Raw genomic sequence first — 19,135 nt, 5'->3', positions numbered from 1 at the left:
ACACTCAAAACCCCAAACAAACCTCGTCTCAAGAATTTTCCCTTCCAAAAGAAGGAGAAATTTTGCATGTACGTATATACAGGATAGTTAACATAGTTGTTCTACTGTCTTCTATTTCTTTGCTGAAAGAAACTGTGAGTCCTTGATTGGTCAGTATTGCATGTCTCTATCTGTTTTCATGAGAAACCACTTTGAAGATATCAATATGTAATACAACAAGCATTGTTAATTTCCTACCACTTTGTTTGTAACTCTGTATTGTCTATACTGTTCTTTTGCTATTTTGTAAAAGGTTGTCTGTCTGTTAATGTTTTCCTCTTTTTATTTTTAAAATAAAATTTTAAAAAAACCTAAAAAAAAAATGCATTTTCCCCTCCAGCTCACAGGCGCAATTTGACAGTGTTCGTAAATGTGGCTTAGGGGCACTTTCCCCCCGGGCATGATGGCAGAGTCAGCAGACACAGTTCACTCGCTATTGGGAATCCAGAGTGTTCTGTAAGATGTTTGTGTGCTGTCAGGAGGTCCGCCGACTCAGGGACTGCACTCACACTCCGCTGGGGGGCAGCAGGAATCCTTGAGCATGTTTGTGCACTGGCAGGGGGTCTGCAGGAATTGGCCCTTGCATTTGCTCACTGTTAAGTGAGCCATGGGACTAAGGGTGCAGTTCACTGTCTGTCAGGGGAGCACAGAGGTAGCAGACAGGAGGGTGTGCCCACCGGAATCTGTAGTCCCTGCTCACTTGTTTTTCCTCTCGCCCATGGTGGGGAGGGGGCTTCCCTTGCCCTCAGCGAGCACCGATGTGGATGCTGATGGGCTGTAGCACTCCCCAACATTTGAAAGACAGGTTACAGGGGAAGAGGCTGGTATACACAGGGTCTGACCCAGGAGTCCAGGCTCTGCAACACTCTTCGATTCATTCATTCCCTCATGCTACTTGGAATGCTCCCTTAATGGCTGCTCCCTGGAGGGGCAGGGGCCAGAGCAATGCGGACCAACCTGGTGGTTCTACATTCTCTCCTCAATTATCCAGATGTTAGGTTTGATCTATAAGTATCATATTTCCAACTAATTTTCTGTTTCAGGGTGTAAGGCCCTCCCCTAGTACAGAGTAGTTGTAGCTTTAGTGAGTCCTCTCTGAGCACTTCTGATGCAACCCCTCTTCTAGTTAGTCATACTGATACAGGAGTAATATAGCTCCCAACCTGCTAGATGTCTGATATGCCAAGTTCATGTCCCTGAAATTGAAGAATGACTCCCTAAGGACAACAGAGGTTAAGAGTAGGAAAGATTTATTGAGAGATAGCTCCTGAGAAACAAGAGGGGTCCCAAGTGGGGCTGTCACTGAGGCCTTTTGTCAGGGGTAATTTATATAGCAAAGTCACAAATGTGGGCACAAGTGTGGGGGGGGTCCAACTGTAATCAACCAATGTGATTACAAATATAGCCACTTAGCTTATATTAATGCGGTAGGGAAGTGGAGCATGTAGCAAGGGTATATGGCTGAAATCATTAACCTGGCTTATCTATGACTTGGAAAACAAGAAAATTTTGGAAAGGAATGGGTCCAGGTGTTCTGGTCACCCACCCAGGTGTCTGATGCATATCTGGACTTAATGGACTGGGTGATACTAACTACTGTTTTGCTTATCCCTTAGGGAAATATGTAAATTGAGGCAGTGTGTCTTTATCTTGAGGCCTTGCCTTCTTCAGATGTGCCTCCAGCCATAATTCTAATATCTGTATTTTTCACTGACTTCTTTGAGAGCCTAGTCCCTCTCTGACTATATATTAATTTCTAGCTAATTTAGCTGCCTGTAATAAAGTTGGCTGTCTACATTAATTTCTTTTTGCATTAAATGTGTTTCTTCTATATAGCATACCACTGGGTATTGTTTTTTGATCCAATCTGCCAATCTGTTTTTGGATTGGAGAACTGAGATGATTCATATTGAGAATTATTATGAAAAGGTATTGATTTTTTCCTCTCATTCATTATTTTCCTGTTGCTGATTCTTTTTTCCCCCTTCTGTGTAACTGCTCACTTGGCCTGCTGTATTTACTCCATTAGCGCTTTGGTATTGTTGGCTTTGTTGTCTATTTCTAGGATATCCTTGAAAATTTTTTGTTGAAGGCCAGGAAGATAGCTCAGTGGCACAGCACCTGCCTGGCAAGCATTAGGTCCTGAGTTCGATTCCTAGTGCCAAAAAAAGAAAAATCCATCAATCTTTGTTGTTCAAGGACCTTACTTTTCTATCTATTTTTAAAAATAGTTTTGCAGGATACGGTAGTCTGGGTTAGAAGTTGTTTTCCTTTAGGGCCTGAAACACTTCACTCTAAGCTCTCTTGGCCTTTAAGGTATATGTTAAAAGTCTGCTGTAATTCTAATGGGTTCACTTTTATAAGTGATTAGTTGCTTTTCCTTGACAACTTTTAAGATTCTGCTCTTGTGTTGGACTTCTGGGATTATTACTCTAAGGTGTACCAGAGAAGTTCTTTTCTGGTTGTGACTATTTGATCTACATGTCTTGTTTATCTATGCTGAGTCCTTTCTCCATATTTGGAAAGTTTTCTGGGACTATCACTTTAAACTGACTTTTTATGCAAATTGTGCTATCTTGATTGTTCATTAATTCCAGTTGGTCTTAGATTAGTCTTCTTTACATCATCTAGCAGCTGTTAGATCCATTTTTCATGTTTTTTTTTTTGTTTTTAAGCTATCTCTGAGTGTAGGGTCACCAACATTAGTCCTGTCTTCTAGCTCTGACACTGTCCTGACATTGGTCACTTCTCTTGTTCATACTTTTGATAGAGTTTTTAATCTTCCAGATTTCTCTTTGGTACCATTTAATGGACTCTAATTCTAAACTGGTCATTTATGTTTTATATTGTTTTGTGTAGCTCAGCTAGCTTTTTATTAGTGTCTTCCGCTAACTTGCTGATTATTTTGTTTAAGTCCATTATCTGTTTAGTTATATCTTTGAGCTCACTGAACACATTATTCACTTGTTTTTTGTCTCTTCTTTTATCATTTCAAGTAAGCTAGTTAGTTGTATGGCTTTTGATTTCCTCCCCATTGATTCCTCATGAATCAGTTTTGGGGAAGGTTGCAATGGGGAAATATTTTGTTACTTTTGTCTTCTCATGTTTCCCTTGGTGTGTGTGTGTGTGAGTGTGTGAGTGTGTGTGTGCGCAGGCACATGCATGCTGAGGTTTGTTGGTTGATTATATTAGGAAGACACTGTTGCTAGTATGTAAACTTCCTTAGCTAGTGTCTGCTTTTCAGTGATTGACTCTGAGTGTGTCTGATTATAGGCCTTTGCTTCTTTCCCAAAATCCAGCCACCTCTGTTAATTTGGTAAAGGAAGGTGCAATGTAATTGGCACAGCACTTAGTTCTTCAGGGGACTGTATTTTTGATGGCACAAAGACAAACCCAGATATTCCATAGAGAAAAAATTAATTAAAAGGAACAACTATGCCATCTTAGCAACAGCAACAAAATCAGCAAATAATAAAAAAGAGTAAAAACAATCCAGGATATTGACATACCATAAGAACCAATAAAAGGTACCACTGTACCTCCCTTAATCATAGAAAAGCAGAACTATAATTATAGTGTAGACACAAAGACAAACCAAATATCAACATACAGTATCTACTAAATGCACCAACTATGCCATCATTAACAACAAAAAAGTTCAACAATAATGGCATATAGTTAACTACCTAAAGACTAATAAAGCTTAAAGGTTATACTAGTAGTAAAAATAGAAAGGGTAGGGAGTAAGAAAGTGAAAGAAGTAAAATTTGAAAAAGAAAGAAAAGGAAGATGAGAAGACTAGATAAGTGAGGGAAAGGATTGTATTAAGGAGTAAAAGAAAATTAATAGAATTAGAAAGTACTGGAAAAGAACAGAGAAAAAAAAAGAGAGCAAACTAAAGGAAAAAATACCCCCTCAAAAATAAGAAGAAAAATAAGAAAAAAATTAAAAGAAAAAAAAAACTCCCAAAAACCAGTGAAGAAAAAAAAATGAGTAAAACAAAAATATTCCTCTGTGGTTGTCAATGAATGGTTTCTTTCCAAGGTTCGTAGTCCTGTAATCCAGCAAATATGGAGGATGGATAATGAGTCATTGCTAAGACCTATTTTGTTTCCACACTCACATTTTGTGTGTGAATGAATTCTGTCCCACCTTTCCTGCTGGGCATGGTTGGTCAATAGTTTCCATCCTAAGGTTGTAGTCACTCTGGTAGCTCTCAATTTCTGTATCCTCTGTGCACCCCAACTCAAGACTTTCTCCATCTTACTTTATAGCCTGTGGGTTTGTGAGGTGTACTCTCTGCTTCAGGAGCCCCTCTGCATACACGTGCCAAACTGTGGCAACCATCCAGGCTGAAGTGTGTCATTGATCAAGTTGGTAGATGAGGAAAGCAAACAGATCACGGAATTCTGTCCTAGATTTAAGCAGTGGGGATTCAAGCAGACCAGTGGACTTAACGCCAGAACTTTCAGGCCCAGCTACCTCTGAAAGCTACACATAACTGGCATGGCTTCTCACCACGGAGGGAAGGCCTGTATGTCCTTCTCAAGCTGAGTTTAAACTTCTCAGGGACCTACATATAACCCTCACCCTCTCTGTGACTCTCTTGTTGCCATCTCCCACCCTGTCACTGTGGTAGGTTGACACCAGAAACCCTCTAGTATAGTTTTTCTGTGGCACAGTCTTATTCCTTTCCAAAATAGCTATTGGGTAAACACTCCCAAATACAGTACGTGCTGCACCAAATTTCTTTGCCAACTGTAACTTGCTATACAGAAGAAGTCACTTTCAGAGTAAAATTCCACTCTGTTTTTTCCAGTTGACCATACCCGTAGGCTTTTCTTGGGGCTACGATTGGCAGCCTTGTCCATTGTTTCTCCCTGGGGATGCTGACCCTCTCCAGACTTACCTTGTGTTGGTAGAGACAGTACCCCTTCCCCAGGAGCTGGGGTGAACTTTTCAGACTGTTTTATCCTTTCCTTTGCATTGCAGTCCATTTCTCCAGCTTCTCTATAGCTTCTAGTTTTCTGGATAATTCTCTCCCAATACCTGGAGATCTACTACTTTCTTTTTTCTCTTCACCAAGTTTTCTGGATGTCTCAATTTCAGGTCATAGAGGCTGTGTTTTGCTGGTGGTCTCTATTATACCATTTTAAATCCTCACTTTAATTGTATATGTCACTACAATTGAACATTTTCTATCCTTAGAGAGTTTTTTCTACAGGTGCTATTCATTTCTATCAGTGTGAAAACTTTTCACCCTTTGATTAATTTATCTTTTGGTGATGCTGAGGATCAGACACAGAGCCTTGTGCCTGCTAAACAGGTATTCTACTACTCCTGTACAGGTCTCTCTTGCATAAAAATATACACAATTGTTTTAGGAGATTAGCATGACTATGTCGCCAAAACCTTTATAGGTTATTAGGTTTAGGTTGCAAATGTCCCTTTTAGGATATTTCAGATAAAGAAAAATACAGGTCCATACCTTAAATGATAGATTTTAAAATATTTATTTTTTAAAAAAATTTTAATCTTGCAATATATAAAGAGGATATCCCATGACTAATTAATATTCATCTCAAGAATTCAATATATGAATATTAGTGCACATCTAGAAAAAATGTTTACCAGCTGTTCCTCAGGCAAAGGATTACTATCAAGAACATATAAAAAACTAAAAAAAAATCAAGCCCCCAAATTTAAAGACCCAATCCAAAAATGGGCATCTGAGATGAATACGCACTTCTCAGATGAAGAAATATAAAAAGCAACCAAATATATGAAAAATGTTCAACATCACTGGTCATTCAAGAGATGCAAATTAAAAACAACACTGAGATTCCATCTCACCCCAGAAAAAAATGGCTATTATCAAGAAATCAACCAATAACAAATGTTGGAGGGGCTGTGGAGAAAATAAATCCTTTCCCACTGTTGGTGGGAGTGTAGACTGGTACAACCACTATGGAAATCAATGTGGAGATTCCTCAAAAAACTAGGACTAGAGTTTCCATTTGACCCAGCCATTCCCCTCCTGAGTATCTTCCCAAAAGAATTAAAAGCACCATACCACAGTGATATATATGTATACTCTTGTTTATAGCCACACAGTTTGTGATTGCCAAATCTTGGAAACAACCCAAGTTCCCATCAACTGGTGAATGGATGAAGAAGATGTGGTATTTTTATGCAAAGAAGTACTAATCTGCCATAAAGAAGGATACACAAGACATTTCTAGGAAAATGGACTCACCTTGAGTCCATACTCTTAAGTGAAATAAATCAGACACACATGTGTCAATACCACATTGTTTCCCATGTGTGAGAAACCAAAAGTGTAAATAAGGACCAAAATATATAATAGGTATTGTGAAATAGGAGGAAAATGTTCAAATAGGGAAGGGAATATGGGAGAGGGAAGGGGGAACGGAGAGAAGGAAAAAGTTTTAAAAATGAGAAAAGAAGGAAAACATGGAAACAAAGCTTTGTAAATGGGGAAGGGAGGAGGGGTTGAAGAGAGGGTAGGAGAGTAGGGAAAAACAAGTTATATCATGTACAGGTATATAGTGGATTGACAACTGGTGGTCAGTTTATAACCCCCAGCTGAACTGAGTAAACGTGGTGCTGGGGGAGGGAGGCCCACCTGGGGACTGGTGCCAGCAGCATAAGAGGCAGAACTGGAGAAGGAGAGGCTAGGCTGTTGGGAGCTGAGAGAGGCTGTTGGGAGCTGGTAGAAGCTGTAAGGAGTTGTTGGTTCTGTTGGAGGAACTTGTCACACTGCCTTTACTGATGAACTCGCTGTTTTCATCCTGCGAGGAGCTCGGGACCTTGCTGGCACTGAGAATAGCTTTGGGTCACGTTGGGAGAGCTCTGGTCCTCACTCTGAGCATTGCTTCCTAGCTCCAGAGGGAAAGAGGGTGCACAACTCAGTCTCCTGGAGACGCTTGCTGCGTTGGCTTCCCTGATGGGAACTCAGCCATTTCGATCACTGGAGGAGCTTGGGACCTCACTGTTGCTGAGGATGGCTGTGGTACTTTTCAGGGGAGCTCTGGTTCTTCTGCATATTGATTCCTGGCTCCAGTGAGAATCCCTCAGCCTGCTAGCACAGATCCTTCATCCCACTGGCACAGACTTCCTAGCTTCCACCACTGACCTTTGGGCCTTTGCAGCACAGATCCATGAAACAGGCCTGCATGAGATATCGTTATGGGCTCTGGGCCTCCAGGTGGACTCGTGGGAGGCATTGTTATGGGCTCTAGGCCTTCAGCTGGACTCATGCAGGACATTATCATGGGATTCAGGCCCTCAGCTGGATTCCTGGTCTATAGCGTGTGGACAATTTCCTGCACTCTTTTGTATATCATTCTTTAGGTGACTATTATAAATAATCATATAAAATGTGTCCTATATTGTATTATATTGTTCCCTGGCAAAATATCCTCCAAACCAACACAAGGTATAAATTCTCTATGATGAGTGCGATCATTATGTACATCTAAAATGTACCAATAAAATCTAATTTTAAAAAATGTGATTTTACAACAAAAACTATTAGTGCACATCAATCAAATAAAGAAGGAAAATATGATCATCTCAAAATAGATGCAGGAGCTTTTCTCCCTGGCTACCCGTGGATCTGATGCCATCCTGAATGATGAAGTAACTACCCTGATTAGGAGGCTTATGACCAACCAACTAGTTTAAAGAAAACAAATGGTCACTGGTGTTCTTCCCCTAGGGAAAGCAACAGTGCCTAAGATAGAAATTCGGGAAAATCTCACCAAAATGTTCAAGACCACATCAGATATAATTTTTGTATTTGCATTCAGTAACCATTTTTGTATCTGATAGAACCTGGACAGGGGCCCTACCAGTTCAAATGAGCCCACTTGCCTTCTTAGAGAAACATAGGTTTCATTTTACTTAGGTCACGGAGGACATCTTCAGCAGGTTACAAGTGGTCCACCAAGGACATGTCTACAGGTTAAAGGACACATTTCTTGGACCCACTCCTCAAAAGCCCACCAAAAACTGCTATAAAAAGCCTCTTAGCCTGTAAGAGACACTTTCTCTGTTCTGCTCACATGGAGAGGTCCCTCTCAGGTTTAGCAATAAACCTGCTTGGACTGTTGAGTTTGCGTCCTTCTTTCCCACTCATCTGGTACTGAAGCCCAGGACCGGAAGCTGAGAGCAGAGCCTCTTTTGTAACCTAGGAAGCAGTGGGTAGCAGCAGCTCATAACAAGTTTACTGCTAGATCCCAAGAACCTCCTGTTTCTCACCCCGTTTCCCTTCCTTCCCAAAGAGCTGGATGCACTGGCTTGACTGCCCTCCGTGGTGGGACTGTGAAGGCTCTGGCCACAGCTACCCTTCGGTGAGCCCTCAAAATCCCCACAGGCAACTTTCAAACCCTGACCACCCAACTGAGTGATCAACTCTCCCTTCCCTTCCCCAAAACCCTCCCTTTTCATGAACTCCAGGGCCAGGACCATCCTGCCAAACTCCAGACAACCAGCACCGGCTGCTAATCCACCGCCACTCCTGTGAGGGTAAGATCCTGGCCCACTTGACTTTCTCTTGGCACCCAGAGAGCTGATCTACCTACCCCTTTTTCCTTCATATCCCTATTTCCTTCCTCTCTGTTGTCTATTTGAGAACACGAAAAAGAGGGGGACCTCCTGTACTCTGAAAAAGGGTGACACTTTCTTGCAACATGCAGGACAATCTTATCCAGCTCTGGGAGCCTAGGGACACTGGACACAGGTTGGGAGGGCAATTGCAGGGAGACATCCTGGTGACCTGTCTCCAGATCCAGATCGCCTTTCTTCACCCCTAGGATAGGCAATTCTCAAAACCACTGGGAGACCCCTGCCTCAGCTCTCTCCTGCAAATCTTTCCAAATTGGGATGAAAAGGAGACATTAAACAAACAAAAAAAATTGATCTTTTACTCCACTTATGTGTGTCCCCAGTACAGATTTGATAATGGGTCACACTGACCAGCTTAGAATACTTTCAATTTACAAATTCTCTGATATCTTAATAACTTCCACCAGAGTAGTGGCAAATGGCCACAAGTTCCTCTAGCCAAGCCTTTGTTACCTTTCATGAACAACCTTCCCTCTGTCCTACTCTCTCATTGATCCAAACTCTTCCCACCAAACAAAACCTCCTACTCCCACAAAGCTCTTATCCCCACTCCCACCCCAATGACATCATGCCTTCACTCCCCCGCCATCCTGTATTGATGGCTTTGACCCCACTGATCATCCCGCACCCTATTGCCACCTACTTTCTCAATAACCTTAAACAGACCTCCAACCCCCCACCAACCAGCAGCCGCCTTCTGAGTGCTTCTCTTCTCCAAAGTCCAGCAGCCCACCCGCCTGCCTTCTTCAGCCCAGGCCCCTCCTCAAACCCACCTTTTCCTCCCCAAGACACTCTCACATTCTTCCTTCCCACCCGATACCTCCTCAAACCTCTTCTCATCCCATACTACCAGGCATAGAGGAGCTCATTCCCATTCACATTGCTTTCTCAATTACCGACTAAGACATTTCCAACAAAGAATGGGCTTTTCCTCAAAAAAATCCTGATAAATTCCACAAAGAATTTCTCCTACTCACTTAAATGTACAACTTCATTTGTGAAGACGTTTACCTTATCCTCTTGTCCACTTTTACTGATAAAGAAAGGGAGTGTATTTGGCAGGCAGCTGAAAATCACGCTGATGAGCTCCACCACCTCCGCCCTGACAGGCATGTTGAGGCAGCTCAAACGTTCCCCAGGGGCTAAACTCTGAGAACGCAAGTGGACATACCAACTTGGTGACTCCGGTAAGACAGATTGCAATCACATTATCACTTGCCTCCTGGGAGGAACGGAAAAAAAAATTAAAAGAAGAGGTCAGCTGTGAGTGCCTCAGAGAAATCACACAGGGGGCAGCGAAAAACCCAGAGCTCTTGATGAACCACCTTTCAGAAACTATGATTAAATATACAAATATCACCCTAACTCTCCTGGTGGTTTAATTCTTCTGTACCTCCACTTCATCTCTCTCCTCTTATCTAGAGATCCACAAAAAGTTCCAAAAATTAGGAAATGGATCCCAAACACCACAGAGGAGCTTACAGATATTATCTTTAAAGTTTTCAACGACCAAGATGAGGGACAGAGAACTCTAAAAGAGAAACAGACTAAACCTACATATCAAATCCTGGCCTCCTTAGTTCGGCCCCGAGTGGAAATACCTGCCAAAGGCTCCAGCTCACACCTGCCTAGCAACCGTTTTCCCCTTGGCAATCTGAGCCCCTGGCTAAAAGCTTGCCCTAATCCCAGGCCTCCTACACAACCATATCCTCACTGTCAACAGTGGGGTCACTGGGAAATGGATTGCCCTCTGGGGAAGTCGCCCCTCCCCTCAGTTCCCTCCTCTCCAGAGGACCTGACACCCAGAAGACCTGACAGTCCTCATGGCCTTATCTGCAGCTGCTTATCGATGGGGCCTGGCTCCCAAGGCCCCCTCCACAACAGCATCAAAGGATCCACAAGTAACACTGGTGATGGCCAGAAAACAGGTTTCCTTTCTGCCCAACACAGGCGCCAGCCTCTCTGTTCTTACCGAATATTCAGGACCTTTGCTCTCCTGCTCTGTCTCAGCTGTTGAAATGAAGGCACTAATGGAAATGCCCACCAGGACTCTACCCTTATACTGTTCTTTAGGCCATACAATTTTCCCATGCCCTCTTTAGGAAGAGATATTCTCCATCTCTTGGGATATATATATATATATATATATATATATTCCCTCACTCCCTTCTGAGTGCCTTCCTTACCCTATCTGTCCTACCCTCCCCTCTGAGGCAACCCAACTCATCAAAACACAAATTGGCCCTATTGTTTGGGACACAAAAAACCCCTCCTTAGCCTTATACCCCTAACCATTCAAAATACCCCTAAGGGCCCCTACTTGAGCTGCCAGTCAACCAATACCCCCACCCCAATAGCCATCTTGGCCTCCAGCCCATTATTAACCACCTTCTTAAAACCCAAATTCTCTACACTACCCACTCCCCCTATAACACTCCTATTCTTTCCTTAAAAGAAACTGATGGCTCCTTCTGATTAGTCCAAGATCTCCAAAAGATGAATGAAGCTGTTGTTCATAATCACCCAATGGTCCCTGACGCCTACCCATCCTCTCCCATATCACCCCAATACTTGATACTTTACTACTTTAGACCTCAAAGATTCCCTTCCATCCTGATTCCCAACAACTTTTTGCCTTTACCTGGACAGATCCCATATCTCTGTTCACTCAGCAGCTCACATGGACAAATTCTTCAAGGAACTCCAATCACTGGACCTTGCCCCTAGCTGCCTGCTCCAATAAGTTGATGACCTTTTGCTTTGCAACTCCTCAAAAAATGACTCTATATCCCACATTATCTTCTTCCTTAAATTCTTGGGGAAAAAGAGATACCATGTCTCATAGTATAAAGCCCAGCTGGCATTAAAAAAGATCACTTACCTCAGCCTTCACTTTACCCTACCAATCACTGCACACCCCTCTCCCGAAAACAGGTTATTAACAGTCCTGTCTCCACTACAAACCAAGATCTCTTTTCATTCCTGGGGTTTCTTAGCTATTTTGGACTTTGAATCCCAAATTTTTCACTCATTGTAAAACCCATCCATGAGGCTTCCCAGAGAGATCCCCGAAAAAGAATGTCAAAAGCAGATTTAATTCCGATTTCTTTTTGGACCCTCAAGTGTGCACCCCTTAAGGCTCTCACTTTGGCCCTACCCAATCCTACTAAACTTTTCTTTCTGTGTCTAACCAGAAAGAAGGGACAAGCATTAGGTCTACTTGCACAGCCAGTTGGAGAATCCTTCCAACCTGTTGCCTATTTATCCAAACAGCTCGACCCTGTAATTAAAGGTCTTAGTATTAGTAGATCTCTGTTTATAGGTCCTAGAACCAGCTGCACTCCTTATCTCTGAGGCCCAAATGATTACTCTCCACCAGCCCCTACAGGTACATTCTTCACAGCCTCTCTGACTTTTCAGCGGTCGTGCTTTAACCCTTCTCTCTCTTGCCCTAGTTCAAATCCTACACTTTCAGCTCTTACAGCTCTCAGTTACCTACTGCTGTTCATCTGTCCTAAACCTTGTTAACCTCCTCCCAGTACCTAACTTCTGACTCCACAACCCCAAAATGAGTGCACTGAGCTTCTTGATTTTACTCTCACCTGCTTCCCTCACATAACCTTGGAACATATTCCAGGGTCCCCTTACTTGTTTACTGATGGAAGAGCTTCAAAGACCACCCATTTCCAAGCAGGGTGTGTCATCATTGAAGGCTATCATGAGAGCCAATCCTCCTACCATCCCTGAGAAACATTCGAGGCGGCAGCCTTCCCCATAGGGACAACTTCACAACAGGCAGAACTCATTGCACTCACTAGAGCTCTCACTGTCACAAAAGATAAAACTATCAATGTTCACACAGACTCCAAATATGCAAATAATATCCTTCACTCAAATGCCCAAATCTGGCATGAAAGGATTTCTAACTGCAAAACCATACTCCTACACAAATGGGCCCTTAATTAAAGGCATTCTAGAGATGGCTCCTTTGCCCTCCAGAGCTATAGTCATTCAAAGGGCCATCAGAAACCTAACTCATGCAATAAACATCTCAAACATACTATTTCTGGGAAAAATGAGGCTGATAAGAGTAGCAAAATAGGCAGCTACCCACCCTCTCTCCATTCCCTGCTTTCCTGCCCCTCTTATACCTCCTATTTACCCCCAAGAAGTATCTCTACTCAAAAAATGGGGCACATGACAAGAGGAACAGTGGTGGTTTCTCTACGAAAAATTGGTACTTCCTGAAAGCTTTCAAAACAAATTCCTTTCATATTTCCATGACCAGATCCTTGCAGGATCATTCCCTCTGCTCCAATTCCTACAGATTAATATGCATGTGTCCCCTAGTTTTAGGACCTCCCTGCAAAAGATTATCACTCAATGCTCCATGTGCCAATCCACCAACCCCCAGAGCAACCTCAGACCTCTGCCCTTCCCCAGCTGTCAATTTCAAGGATCCCTCCTCAACACTGACTGGCACAAAGACTTTACTTACATACCTCCTATTAACAAAAAAGATACCTCCTTGTCCGAGGTGACACCTTCTCAGGATGAGTAGAGGCCTTTTGAAACTACATCAAACAAAAGACAGTAGCACATATCCTGCTCGCTGAAATCATCCCCTACTTTGGACTCCCAACCTCCCTCCAAAGACCTATGGTTCAGGGAGCCCTCTCGGACTTCTCCCCAGAACAAATCACCACCTTTACTTTCTATGTTCTCCTGCTCCAGTCCTTTCTTGCTCAATATTACTCATCTTCTTAACCTCTAACACCACAACACAGACCCTTCTTAGATACCTCAGTGAGATACTCTCTCACATGGTGAAAATCATCCAAACATTTAATGGAACCATTCAACCACCCTGCTGCATCTGCCTCCATCTTTCCTGGATAGCAGAGTCAGGAATCCCTGCTCCCCTTGGTACATGGATACATGCAGGGCTACACTTCACCGAGACTGCCAGTCCCAGGGGCACAGCCTTAGCTGAAGGATCCAGGAGGCACCAGAACTGCCACTTGGGCCATAACCCGTCCCTCCCAAAACAGGCTCCATCTAACCCAAGCTGTTCCTCTCCATTTCTCGAAGCAAACAAGATCCTTTACCCTAGCTGGCTCTTCAGACCCCTCCCTCTGCAAAAGTACTATACATCTCCTCCCCCTTCTGATCACCACAACTTTAACCATCTGGGGACTCTTTTGGATACCTGGCTACACTTCCTTCCAGAGCAGTCTAAATGCTACCACCTATTGCCAAGACAGGGGAAAGGGCCCCTTGAAAAACAATCCCCTAGCCCATGGAGGTGCCCCAAAGTGAAAACACTTCAATGCACCAGATGGCAGAGTCTTCCTAAACCAAAAATTCACTGCTTTTAGCAAAGAGGGTCCTGTAGTATTACAGCCAGCCTCACCCCAACAGCTGCAACTTTTAGCTCCTCCTTCCATATATGGCACAACATCTAGACAGTCTGATATTTACTTCCTAACTCACCCCTGGACCACCTCCTCCTGGACCACCCCTGTCCAGTTGGATCTCATGGGATGCCTTTCCCTAGAGATGGGCATCTTCTGGGTGTGTGGAGACAAGGCATATGTTTGCCTTCCTAACAACTGGACACGAGCCCATACATTAGGCCTCTTCACTCCCACCCCTTCCTTAGCAACAGCCGATTTACCTATCCCTCTCTCCCCCGTAACTGATGTCAGGGCACAGTGTGCCATACAGCTGGTGTCCTGGTCGCCCCGGGAATTATCACAGGAACTGGAACAGAGATCGGGACCCTAGGAGTCTCTCTTTCAGAGTTCACCAGGCTGCCAAAAGAACTCACTGAGGGACACAAGAAAGTCTCTTACTAACTAGGCCACTTGCAAAATCAAGTAGACTCCCTGGCTTCAGGCATCCTCCAAAATCACGGAGGCCTAGATTTCCTGACAGCTTCACGGGGCGGCATGTGTGCTCTACTGCGAGAGCAGTGCTGCTTTTACACCAACAAATCCGGTCTCATCAGAGGCAGGGCAAACGCCTTCGTGAAGGAGCTTCCCAAGTCCTTGAGGGCTCCTCAGTGGCATGTTTCCCCTTCCTCTTCAGTGGCTCATGCCCCTTTTGGCCGCCTTAATGCTTATTACTCTTCCTTCTTTTCTTCCCTGTATAATCTAGTGCAAAGATTTTTTTCTGGAATCAATAGTGGCCATCTCCTAGGCAACTACTCGAGAACATCTCCAAACTGCCTTCCTTCTCCAAAACATAAAAAAAAAACCTCCATTGCCCCCTCTCAGCAGGAATTAGCTGAGAAAAAAATGATGACCCATTTTCCTATGTCCCTTTCAAGCCAGGAATGACAGAAACTGGACAGGAATAGCAAGAATTTGAATGAGCCCGTGCACCATCTTAGAGAAATGTAGGTTTCATTTTACTTAGGTCGCAGAGCATGTGTTAGTAGGTCACAGAGGGCATGTTCAGCAGGTTATGAGCAGTCCTCTGAGGACATGTCACAGTTCACTGAGGATGCATCAACCTTCAGTTTCTCTGACCCACCCACTCAAAAGCCCCCCAAAAGATGCTATTAAAAGCTTCTTAACCTGTAAGACACACCTTCTCTGTTCCACTCACGCAGAAAGGTCCCTCTCAGATTTAGCAATAAACCTGCTTGGACTATTGAGTTTGGGTCCCCTTTTCCTGCTCAATGGCAGCAAGACAACTGGCTTTGGCATGATTTACAATTCCTTGGATTATGCAAAGAAAAATAAACTTAAATATAGACTTGCAAGACATGGCCTGTATGAAAAGAAAAAAACTCAAACAGTGCAAAGAATGCAAGACCAGAATGAAGAAAGTCAGGGGGACTGCAAAGGCCAATGTTGGTGCTGGCAAAAAGCCAAAGGAGTAAAGATTCTGAAGTTACTGTGAGAATGAGAGGATTCATAAGCTACAAAGACATCAAAAAGTATGTGCAGAAGCAGCATTTTGAAAATGTTAATAGCCATCCCTGATGAAAACATTCAACAAACTAAACATTATCTAAAGGTAAACATTATCTAAAGAGAAACACAGCACTCATTTCACATTTCAGAGTCAGAAAATGAGAATGGATGTGCACTACCATCACTTCCATTCAACACTGCACTGGAGTTATTCCAGGCCTCCCAGTAACCTATTTTTATTTCTTAGGTTTCATTTATCACCCTTTCCCTGCTACCTCTTAGAAACTATCTGTGTTAAGGCTGAGGCAGGAGGATCACTGTGAGTTCGAAAACAACCTGGGCTACAAAGTGAGCTCAAGGCCAGCCTGAACTGCATAGCGAGACCCTGTCTCAAAAAGACCAAGAAAAATTATCTGTGATTATCTTGATTGAAGACCAGTTGCATAGTATTGTCTAGGCTATCTTTCTTTAGACCAAATGCTTCAAAAATTACTCACTCAAGATGCTATTCTCCAAACTTCTAATCATAGTCATTCTTCTTCCCTGTGTGTTTTCTAGTAGTGGAATGTGTATCAGATCATCTGGGATGATATTCCTAACTCTCCATTAATTTACTATGTGTCTATGGGCAGATTATTTAATCTCTCACCCTTAATTTTTGTATCTGGGATGTGGGCCTAATAATCCTTGCCCTGGATATACATTGACTGGGAATATTACCTATCTGAAGGGCTCGTAATAGTGGAGTGATTTCTTTTTATTTATTTTATTGGTACATGTTTACAGTACAAAATGTGTACATTCCTTGTGTGGAGTTGGTACATGTACATTATAATTTTAATTCTTTTTTATCCCCTTTCACTCCCTTTCTTCTCCCCTCCCTCTGTCTCTTGATCTTCCTCCCATTTGAGAAAGATCTATCTCCCTACTTACTATAATCTATTGTTTTTCATTGTCTATCTTCATTTATAATTTGGGTTTCTCATATAAGACAAACCATGTGACATTTAGCCTTATGTGTGTGATTTATTTCACTTAACATTATGGTCTTAAGTTACATCCATTTCCCTACAAATGACTCGTTTGTCTTTCTTTATGGCGAAGTAGTACTCCATTGTGTATAAGTAACTCATTTTCTTTATCCATTCATCTACTAGCACAAAAACATACATGAAGATCAATGGAACAGAATACAGGATGCATAAACTCCAAGCGATTCAGCTGTCTGATCTTTGACAAAGGGATCAAAACACACTGGAAGAAGGATAGTCACCATTTAATAAATGGTGTCTGAAAAACTGGCTATCCACAGGCAAAAGATTGAATCTAGACCCATACCTGTCACCATGTACTAAACTAAAATCAAAATAGATCAAAGCTAAGCATCAAAACAGACACACTTAACCTGTTGGAAGAAAAAATGAGTAAGACTCATGAAATCATAGGCATAGACAAGGACCGCCTGAACAGAAACCTGGTTGCACAGGAAATAATACTGAGAATCAACAAATGGGTTCATGCCAAATTAAAAAGCTTCTGCACAGCAAAAGAAACAACCAACAGAGTAAAGAGACAACCTATACAATGGAGAAATTTTTTTGTCAGCTATTCCTTAGAGGGCTGCTATCTAGAATATATAAAGAACTGAAAAAATTAGGCCCCCAATAAAAGACTCAATCAAAAAATTAGCAAGGAAAATGAATAGACACTTCACAGAAGAATAAATAGCCAATAAATACATGACAAACTGCTCAACATCACCGTCCACATGCAAATTAAAATAACACTGGAGCAATTTCTAAACAATGACTTTGAAACTCTCATTATGAACCAGCCAATCTGCCATTGTCAGGAATGGACTACATAATGAAAAAATAAAAATAACCTGAAATGTCCAAACAAATGAGTACATCTATAAGGAGTGATCATAATATAGTGTGAATGTTTAAACGTTAGGAATTTATTATAGTAAAAGATACATTGCTATTAACCCCCCACCAAATAGTGCGCCTCGCTTTGAACACCCTTATCCCGATGTTGTTGTTCCTTCGGAAATAGTCTGGAAGTCCTTTTTGTGAGTGTCTTTATGAAGTGTAATCAAAGGTACAATGTGCGGCTGCCAAGTGCCATCTAACAGAAAGGCAGGCTTGTAAAACCATTATGGTATGTCCTGATCCACTGTATTCAAACCTGGCACCATACAACTTCTGGCTCTTCTCTGCAGTCAAAATGACCATGAAAAGTAAATTGATTTGAATCAGTTGCATTGATTCAGGACATGGAGGCAGCCACAACAGCACAACTAAAGACACGCAAAAGGGCTTCCAGAACTGCTTCAGAAAGCGGAAACAGCAATAGGATAAATGGGTTCAAAGCAAGTGGGAGTGTTGGGGGAGGATTAATGGCAATCTGTTTTTTACTGTAATAAAATTTTAAAATCAGAAGATTCATTGTGTTTTTCAATCATACTTTGTATGCAGTGGAATACCATTTAGCACTAACTGCTAAGTGTATTTTCTAACTGAACAAAGACCAAATGAAAATACCACAGAAACAAAGTCCAGAATAAAGTCCAGAAATAGACCTACACATGTCATTTGATTTGCAACAAAATCGCCCAGTGCTATACAATGGGGAAAGGTTCCTTATATCTTAAAGTACTGGAACAATTAAATGTCTATATGGGGAAAAATGAACCTTGATCCTTTCTTCACATGTACAAACACTGATTTGAGATAAACTGGGCATGGTTGTGTGCACCTGTAAGTCCAGCTACTTGAGAGGCTGAGGCAAGAGGATTGCTTGAACCCAGGAATTCAAGGCCAAAATGGCAAGATGTCGTCTCAAAAAAATGGGTCATAGTGTTAACAATAATATTTCTAAGGAGAAGCACAGGAGGAAAATATCAAAAATTACTAACTACAGGAAAACATTGACAAAGTAGACTTCATGACAGTTGAAAACTTCAAACTGTCAAAGTATACCACTGAGAAAGGAAAAATACAAGCCACAGGCAGGAAGAGCTAATATATTACCTTGACAATCTCCAAAGTAAAGAACCATAACTCCACAAGAAAAGACAAACAACCCAATAAAAATTGAACAGAAGAACTGAGTGGCACATCATAGAAGATGATAAAAATTGTCAATAAGCAAAGGGAGAGATGTTCAGCATCATTACACATCAAGGAAATGCAAACTGAGACTACAATGTGTGCAGCTACTGACATGATTGCAATTAAAATACCAAGTGTTCATGAGAAGGTAAAGCAACTGGAACTCGGATATATTGCTGACAGAAGTGGATTTGGTACAACTGCTTTGGAAAACTGTTTGAGGGTATCTGTTAGAACCAAACAGGTCCATATTCCAACCATTACCCTGCAGCATCACCCCTTAAATATATGCTCAGATGGAATGAGTACATCTAGTCACCAAAATTGTGTAAAAATGTGCAAAAGCTCTATGTAAAAGAGCGAAAACTTTGAAATAACTCTACTGTTAATCAATAGGCAGCTGGATTA

The 19,135-nt window shown here is 42.2% G+C and overlaps 1 protein-coding gene and 1 pseudogene across 1 annotated transcript in view; both read left to right on the top strand.

The window, feature by feature from the left end:
* Positions 1 to 19,135, top strand: part of Tex11 (testis expressed 11) — a gene marked incomplete at its 5' end in the record, with an annotated part of 374,380 nt that overhangs the window by 301,017 nt on the left and 54,228 nt on the right.
* Positions 7,645 to 15,577, top strand: LOC102018924 (annotated as a pseudogene).

The sequence above is a fragment of the Chinchilla lanigera genome, unplaced genomic scaffold (assembly GCF_000276665.1).
Source record: "Chinchilla lanigera isolate Chin_1 unplaced genomic scaffold, ChiLan1.0 scaffold00074, whole genome shotgun sequence".
In the NCBI taxonomy this organism is placed as follows: domain Eukaryota; kingdom Metazoa; phylum Chordata; class Mammalia; order Rodentia; family Chinchillidae; genus Chinchilla; species Chinchilla lanigera.
This window is presented reverse-complemented; position numbering and strand designations above follow the sequence as displayed.